This window comes from Triticum aestivum, chromosome 6B (assembly GCF_018294505.1).
Source record: "Triticum aestivum cultivar Chinese Spring chromosome 6B, IWGSC CS RefSeq v2.1, whole genome shotgun sequence".
NCBI classification, from domain to species: Eukaryota; Viridiplantae; Streptophyta; class Magnoliopsida; order Poales; family Poaceae; genus Triticum; species Triticum aestivum.
The window spans coordinates 400,948,361-400,957,758 of record NC_057810.1 but is presented as its reverse complement, the minus strand read 5'-3'; positions in this window follow the sequence as shown (position 1 = coordinate 400,957,758).

The window sequence follows — 9,398 nt, the reverse complement described above, 5'->3', positions numbered from 1 at the left end:
AACGAAAGATCTGGATAACGCTAGGTTGTGATACTGATGTCTGATTTTACTCATATACATCCGATAGTGAAGGCCGTGAAGTTTGAACAGCCTCACTTAACCCTGGTTCGGTAACCTTTCTAGCGCCCAGGTATCCATGACCTGTAGATAGAGGCCCACTTTCCATTGGATACTCCGAATAAAAGAAGAAGTAGTTACCTAATCATGGGTCTATACGTAAGATCTCCTTGCGTAGAGGTTAAGGCCAGACGGATTACTGAAATGTAGTTTGACTAACGTTTCCTCATCGACTGCGAGAGTTTGTGGTGTGTGTTCTCGGACCAAAGAAACCAAACAAGCATACCTTTCCTTTAATGGAGTATCTTGGGTATGGTACTCCCTCTTTATCAGCTCGATGTTCAATCAGCATTCCTTCACGGGGATCTTGACCGGATGTAAGTCAAGATTGCTATTATCTTTTTAAAGAACATAAACTTCAAAGCTTCTAGTCTGTCCCAACTCTTTCGAGCCGCTCTCCCAGTCAACGTTCAAAGGCATCACCATACCATAGAACTTTTGAGCTTGAGAAATGCTTTTCTGGCTTCTTCTCCACACCTTTCTTTAACAACTCAGTTAAAGGCCTGCTGATAGCTCCATACCCCGAAACCTCCTGTAATAACCCCTGCAACCCTCGGAGTTCTCTGACATTGGCTGGTTCTGGCCAAGCTGTCATGCCCTCTACCTTGTTTGTATCAGTAGATACCCCAATTTCATAAATAATGTATTTCCTTTATGAAATTTGGCTCACCCACAAAAAGTTTGTTCTGCCGGAACACTTCCTCTAGCAACTTGAGATGCTCCACCATGGTAGAACTGTACACTAGAATGTCATCGAAAAAGACCAATACCCCTTTCCAACATATCTCTTTAAAAACACTATTCATGAGTTGTTGAAAGGTTGCCGGGGCATCACCTTGAATTCAAAAAGCCGGTCCTTCAGGCTGTTTTGTAGATATCCTCTTCCTTTCATTCTTATTTGGTGATAACCAGCCCTCAAATCTATCTTAGTTCACACCTCATCCAAAAGTGCCGGTCTTCTATGATAGGAATGGGGTATTTGGAAAACATAGTTGCTGCATTTAGTTTTCGATAGTCGAAACACATTCTCCAGGTTCCATCTTTCTTCAACACCAGAGCTGCTTTGGGGCTTGTACTGGGCCTGATTACAGCATTTTGCAACAGCTCCTCTACTATCCTTTCAATCTCTGTTTTCTGGGTGATAGCATTTCGTCGGAATACAAATGGTGGCCCACGTTTAGAAAACTTTTTTAGGGTATTCTATTTCAACAGAATAGATCAAACTTTTTATATATTCTATTTCATCTATATAAACTAAACGGCCCACTCAACTTTCTTAATTCATCCAGGAAGTCCTTCCAGGTTTTGGAGGTTACACGGTTTAAGGCCCGGATCGCATAGTTGACTTGATCGCGCCTTTTCCCATATAAAATAAGATCTGCTGCCCGGGAGATGTCTTCATCATCATCCAGGCTAATTCCCCGGCTATTTAGAAGCTCCCTGGCTTTAGATTCCAATATATTGTCCCTTTCTTTCGCTGTCTCTATTCTATTGGTGGACGGTCGTAACTCTAATATAGGGCTTTTAAGCATAAAAATCAGCTGCAATCTAGTTTTTTCACAAAGGCTGGTTGAGGCTCAGACTCAACCATCTGTGCTTTGCAGATGATCTTTTTTTTTCAGCGGTGGTGATCTGAATTCTATCCAAGAGCTTACTAGTATCATGACTCATTTTAACAGAGTGTCTGGGCTTTCAGTTAATGCCAAAAAAGTAAGATCTTCTTCAGTGGTATTTCCTTTTCTTTGAAACAAACTATTTTTGAGTGTGTCTTTAATGAAGGGATTTTACCAGTGAAATACTTATACCCTCCATTCATTTCCTTTTCTTTCCAGGCTAGCTCCCTCTGTAGCCGGTGGTTGATGTAGATGAGTATGGGAAGACAATGGTAGTTTCATTCTAGGTCCCACTAATTGTTGAATAGTTGGTTTGAGTTTTTTTTTTTGGATCCATGCAAGCCATTTCCAGTTGAAGTCATAAGGTACCATCCTGTTCCAGCCAGGAAGACAGCTCTATCTCACAAGTTAGCTGGATCTTTTATTTAAGCCAAAGGCTAGAAAACCTATTTCAAATGAGTTTGGGCTCCGTTAAGTTATCCTCATTTCCTGAGATAAGCGCAGTTCAACAAAACTAAAAGCTAGATATATCGTTGTAAAGTAGAGCTAGACTGCATGATTGGATTGTATAGAAGGATAAGAAGGATTTTAAAATTCCTTCTTTTTTTCTTAAAACGAAAGAAGAAAGAGAGTGGGATGGGATGAAAGTAAACGCAAAGAGCTGATTCGATCAAAGAACCTCGCAGCTTTAGTGCAACAAGCCGATCGAAAGCACTCATCTTTATCGACGAAATGCTTTTTTGTCTCTTCCTCACTAAACGCCCGCTTCCTGGCTCCTCCCTCTTTGCCTAGCGGTTAAGTAGATAGTAGGTCCCCCCCTGGCCCCGCAACCAAGAGTCACTCGTCGAAAGCTGACCAGGAAGACAATAACTGCTATTTCAAGAAAGCATGGTTGGAGTTCTTCTATTGACGAAGGGAAGAGGACGGTCTTACTTTTCAGAGATACCTGACTTATTAGTGGACTGGTCATGTCATAGCGGAAGGTCAGAGGTGGGAAACAAGGAAACAGAGGAAATGCTTACTGGGACATAGCCTTCGGTACGAGTTGAAGGGAAGAGGTTTGATTGCTAATAAAATGAGTGGAAGAGCTGCTCGGTCAAAGGCATTCTCTCAAGTAGCAAAGGCAAGACGGAAAAGCAGGAATGAAGGTTGCTAGGTACCGCTCCGTGGTAACATCTATCGATTCCGCTATCGGGAAAGTCTGGCAAGGGAAATATCTGGCTGAGGAATTAGAGGAACTTTGGTAGCACTCGGGGACGGAATCAATCAAAGAACTTAAGAAATTGCCCATACCGACAGCAGCTCCCGCTTTAGAAAAAACCCTATCTCATCAGGCAGGTATACCTGACCCTTTTTTAGCTAGTTTCGGGAAAGCGGTAAGTTAAGTAAGTCAAGCCCTTCTAAGCGAAGAATAGCGGAGAGAAATGGGCAATTGAAGCGTCTTTCTGTCTATCGACGGCAGAGTCTATTGATCCTCCACAATCCGGTAATGCTTTTTCTCAATTCAATGCGGAGCGATATCAATGTACTACCTTTCCTTTATCTCAATTCAAGTCAAGGCAGGCTATCTTTGTTATCAAGAAACAAAGCTGTCTCTAGTGATTGATCCGTTTGCTCTCGCCCTTCGGCTTTGTGGTCACTCAAGGTCCTTGGATTTCGTGCTCAATCTAGTTGGAGCAAAAGTCCCTGTGGATAGAATAAAAACCGTTTTTATCTGGGAAGAGCGCCTTTGGAAACCCACTGCTGAAGCCGAATAGGCAGTTAAAGCTGGAATGATGGGGGGCAATCCTGCAGTATGGCTTTAGTGCGTAGATTCTCAGGCAGGCTCATCGACTGGTGGAGGAGGGACACTTTACTTATTATCAGAATAGAAAAGAGCTGTATGTATACTTTAGGAAGGGGGATCAAACTAGTTATGTTGACAGACATGAACTCCTATAGAAGCAGATGTTCGAGGTCTGGTCCAAAGATACCATGCTTGCTTAAGCCAATCCATAGGTTCAAGCGAAAGAACACTTATTCACAGCAATATCTAGACCTGATGAAGATGACTGCTAGTCAAATACCTAAATCCTTTTGAATTCATTAGTAAACTCTTTTAAGAGTCATTAAAAACGAGCAACACCACGTAGGGCAGCGTCCACACGAACTAGCCTCTTCCTTAGCAAGTCAGTGGGAGAACGCCATCGGTCAAGAGAAATGGAATCCGTTGTTAAGTGGGTACCGGACCTGGTAGAATTGGCATCACTTCCTTCACTCCACAGAGGACTCGGGATAAGATCGTTCCCAAGCAGAAGGAAAAGCTTTCGAACTAGGAGTCAGAACGAACTCATGAAGCTATCCTTCTTCTATTGCTACTTTCAGAGAGAGAGAATAGGTCGTACGAAAGGGGACCCACCTTGAGAAGGGTGTCCCGTTGCGGAGTAGTTAAACGAGTATTTTGGTATACCACTTGTGCACCTAAACCTATGCTTTCGTACTTAAAGAAAAAGGGTAGTCTGTTCCATTACCCCTCTATGAGATACAAGAACGATGTACTTTCCCAGGCTAATTCCCCTATAGTCTATGGGGAATCTAACAATTAACTGACAATGATTTCACCGTGATGTGCATTGGTAGCTTCAAGACGAAGGCATTTTCCATATGTAAGCCACAATTTAAGTATCTTATTCTTCTGAACCAGGAAAAGCATTCTGGTAAGGAGGATGAAAGAAGAGTACGAAAAAGGAAGTCCAAAGTCATAGTCTTTAACAAGGCTTTCCTTCATCAGCGTAAATATCTAAAGTAGAGGCTTTGGTATAAACATAAATCCCATAATAGAGGGATCGAACATCACATTCTGCTTTGTTAAGAAAGAAGGATAACCTAGATAGATAAAGGTGGAATGGACTACGTGCAATCCCATCCATGGGAATATTTTATTTACTGTAGAAATATGTATGATGTGCTGCTAGGAAATCCGCCATCGCTTGCCCTCTAATGGCCTTCTGCGGCGCATACACAATGTCGAACTCAGTAAGGATGATGGCCCCATCTTGCCAATCTTCCTGTAAGCATTGGTCTTGTCATGAGATATTTAAGTGGGTGAACTTTGGAGATGAGGGTGACCCGATGTGCTATCATGTAGTGCCGTAGCTTCTTGACAGCGAACACCAGTGCAAGGCAATGTTTTTCGATAGGAGAGTACGCATGTTCAGCTCCTACGAGCACACGACTAAGGTAATAGAGGGCATTCTCTTTCCCGTTTTCATTTTCTTGTTCCAATAGAGCCCCAAGAGATTCATCCAAGGCCGTGGTGTAGAGTATAAGCTCCTTCCCTGGTATCGGCGCAGCCAGGACTGGCGGATTGAGGAGATAGCTTTGATGCCATCTAGGGCTTGTTGGCAGTTTTCATCCCAAAAGAATGGAATGTCTTTTTTGATTTTTCTTGTAAAAGGTTGGATTCTTCCTGCAAAATTGGCTATGAATCGCCTGATGTATGCCAGGCGCACTTGAAGCGAACGCAGCTCCTTAAGGTTTTGAGGAGGAGGCATTTCGAGTATGGCCTTGATTTTACTCGGGTCGATTTCTATTCCCGACGTCGAATGACAAACCCTAGGAATTTGCCTGACGAGACCATGAAGGCGCACTTCAACGGGTTTAACTTGAGTGCATGTTGCCTTAGGCGGTCGAATACGATTCTGAGATGTTGAAGATGTTCTTCATAGGATACCTCCTTTACAACGAGATCATCTACATAGCACTCGACAATCTTATGTATTATCTCATCGAAGATCTTAGTCATGGCGCGTTGATATGTAGCACCGGCGTTTTTGAGACCTTTGGGCATAACCTTGTAACAGTATATGCCTATTGGAGTGCGAAAGGCTGTGCTTTATCAAGGCAAGCTTCTCTTTCTTTCGCCAATGAAGTTCATATAAGTGTATAGAAAGCCTTCTTTTCACAACCATGCACAAACCAAAGTGCTGCTAAACGTGAAATCCATGCACCAACAAGTTCCAGTTCATAAGCAATGAAAAAGCAGAGTATATGGGAGGATAGTGGCTAAACTGTTCACTTGAGGAGAGTGGGAAGTGACTAGTCCGATAGGAGAAGAGCGGAAGTGCGATCTTTCGATCCAATCTACGTCGACTAAAATCCATGTCTCATGGCACGAGGGCCATTGCGAGTTGATGTTGTTGCTTTACCGTCACAGTCTGTCCTCAAGAGAGGCATCCATTCCTGGCCAGACAAAGTTCCTATTAGTTCTCTTATAGGAAGCTAGTATACCTGAATGGCCTCCGGTAGCTGTCCCATGCAGTTCTTGCGCTATCCTGGCTCTTGCATTTCCAGCGGTCCCCACATAAAGCCTCCCTTTTTTCCTTAATACCCCTTCCTCCTCTTCCCAACCATCTTGTCCTCCTCTTGGGCTCTAGATTTGAAAGAAGGAAGCACCCGAGGAGCAATCAAACGGACATTTCTACGAGTGAACTCGCTAAAGCTGAAGATCCACCATCCAATTTAGGCATTAGGCAGAACTCTCTCAATCCAGGAACTAGCTCCTATCTCGATGATTCCATTTCTATTTTTCAGAGTTAGCTTCTTTCCTATGGTAAAGAGTACTCTTGTTTCCTAGTCGAGGGATAATCAAGTCATTTCGAAAGGGGATTTATCCGTTCCCCTAGCCATCGAGCAACTGCGAGAAACACCGCGCCCATGCCCCCGTCGCTCGCCGGAGCAGCCGTGCGTGGCGTACCAATTTTTTATCTGGTGGATCTTGTCTGTTCTTTCGAAAGTGTTTCTACAAACGAGTGAGGTAAACCCATCTCGGTCGAATAATTCGTATCTTTAGACCATTCAGAGCCGTTTGCATTAAGTGTTGGGATTTAGTTTGTTGTCATTACCCTCAACTTCATTGCCGTCCACCTCTTGCCGTGTTATTGGCTAGAGAAAGACAACCGATTGTACTACTACAGTGTTGAGTACCCCAGTTGCTCCGCGGGTGATTATGCCCTAAATTCTCAGGAGTGGTGGAACGGATTGCTCCTATCTAGGGTTTCCTAGCTTGCTTTCCTAGATTTAGCTTTATCTATCTTTCCGAGATGACCAACTGCTCTTTCTTGCCAATCTACTTTAGATTTATTAATACTTTCATTGCGGGACCTATCCCCGAACAACCATTGCTTTTCTTCCGCGGTTTCTTTAGTTTCTTCTTGATTTGATTGAAGTTTAGGGAATTGGATGGACTGGTGTCTTTGGATATTATCCGTCCTACTTATGATCTTCCAATTGAACACACTAGTATTTTATGGATTCTTTCCCCGGTAGTGTAGTCATCTCCAAAAGGGATGATACATATTTATCTGTCCTAGGATGCGCCGTTCGTGATAAGCTTATCCGCTTCCTTTCGCCGGTAGTGTGAATCTTCTCGAAAGCGCACAGCATAGTCCAGTCAGTGTAGCCAGGGCATCATGAACGGATTCCTCAAGAGGAAGGTAGGGCCATATCTATCCAAGAAGAAAGACCTGGTAAACAATTATGCTACTTGACCAATGGATAAAGTATAGATCTCATGGCTGGCGACTATTCAACCCTGGCATTGGGGATCAGGAACGGGGTAAAGTACGGACTTTGGCTAAGGATGGGGATCCGGTTGTGCCGTGCCGGCCCCGGGAATCGGCGAACTACGCTACACAGTCAGATACCTAAGCGAACGGATAAGGGAAAGCCCGCTATATTATATATAGTAATCACCTGCCAAAAGGAAAGCCTGACCGATAATAATAATAGGTCTATGCGCCGAACAAGCCACGGTATATTAGAGATAGTAAGGAGTTGTATACACGGGGGTATGCATTCATGTCACGCTTTCTGTGTGATAAGAGGTTGCTAGCTAGCAAGTATAGAAACAGGAGATATGCGTAGTTAACAGAAGCAAGGGAATATGCGTGAGTTGATTTGAGAGTTTTTTTTTTTTTAGTTGCCACCGAAAAAGCAATTTCATCTAAAGGGAAAATGCATTGCATTTTCAAGGGATTGCCAAGCTAGGCTAGGGATCGTCCGCGGGTATCAGGAATATCGTATTTATCTCTTCTAATCTAGATCCCACTTCCCTCCACTTCTTGCCTCACGCCCGTCCTGACTCCACATTAACGACTGTCCTTCCACCCAATTCCCCGCACCCTTGCATCACATCTCCAACCCCTGCCTCCACGCGATCTTCCACAATCGTACCCCCCACCTCTGAAGCTTGCCCCCGACGAACCTGTCTGCACCTGCGGGCCCGCGCTTACATCATTGGCATCGCATGATTAAACATCAGCACGCGCACTTCCCTCCGTTTTCGATGCCGACAGGGGGCTGCTAGGGGGTGTAAAGTTTCGTTTCGGTCGTGTCAGACGACATGCAGGGGGGCAATGGCTGCCAACGGAATCTATAATAATTCGATACTAGGTCAACTGTACCATCGGACTTGTAAGAACATGTAAAATGTACCACACGAGGTTGTACCAGCTGTGTGCAGTCCTCCGGCACGGGTTAAGTGTCCTGCATAGATCTTCCCCTCTCTCCCAAAGAAGAGATGTTCGCTTCATAGCCTTCTCTTCCGAGATAAACCCTACAAAGGATCCTAATCGTGCTAGCCTTTCATGGACTCTTCTTGGATTTCCTTTCAGCTGCGCCCAGCACCTCTCTAGTTTCTCTACGAGATGGAGATGGCTCATTCTCTAGTTTTCCTACGAGATATAAGTAAGTTTCTATCGTACTTTGAAGTTCAGGAAGGAGTTATTAATTAAGACGAAGAAGAACTGGGTGGGGATATGCCTTTCCCATAACAATAGAAAGAATCCAAGCCAATATACACTAAACTATCACTATAGAGTTTTCGCCTACCTATGAAAAGTGAGATGAGAGCTTTGTGCTAATAATTTATTATAAAGGTGTACCTATCGACCCCAGGTAATTAATGCCCTATCCTTCTACTTAAAAAACGTTACGTTAGACTTGACCAACTGTTAATACCAATCCGGCAGCAATAACTACTACTAATGCATATTCATATCCCACTAGTAGACTTAGCAGACTGTGACCTAGCCAGTCTATTTGTTGACAACAGACCAGTACTATCCATCAATGCCACAAAGACCATAGACGACCTCTATTTCGTGGAAGAACTCCTTCTCATATGATGCAGGGCAATAAGACCAACTGCCCGCCCTACCTAGTGAGAAGAAAGCTTATAAATATAAGCATAAACGAATTCCTAGCCGAGCCCTATACTTACCTGCTTGTACGGTCAATGCCCTAGTAGACATCAACTTGTTCATAAACTCCAGCCTTATCTACGCTGCTTTACCCGACCCAGGTGACCTACTTTCTCAGATGAGAGATTCGGCGGAGTAGTAGGAAGTCCCTGTGGAGAACTAGAAGACAAAACGAATATAGCGGACCAAGCAATGAATGACCTAGCCTAGGTAGTCCTATGTTTGACCAATGCTGCCTTGTATGTCTTGATCCAAGATTTCTCAGCAAAAAAAGACATGGGATTATTGATCAATTCACCATCCTCTTCATCTGAGTGTGCTTCCACTTTATCGTTTGTGGCATGTGCATTATGCAACAAGTAGATTCCTGATAAATGAACCTTCTCCACCCCTTTCCTATCCAACGCGGAGCGGCAGAACTACTCGT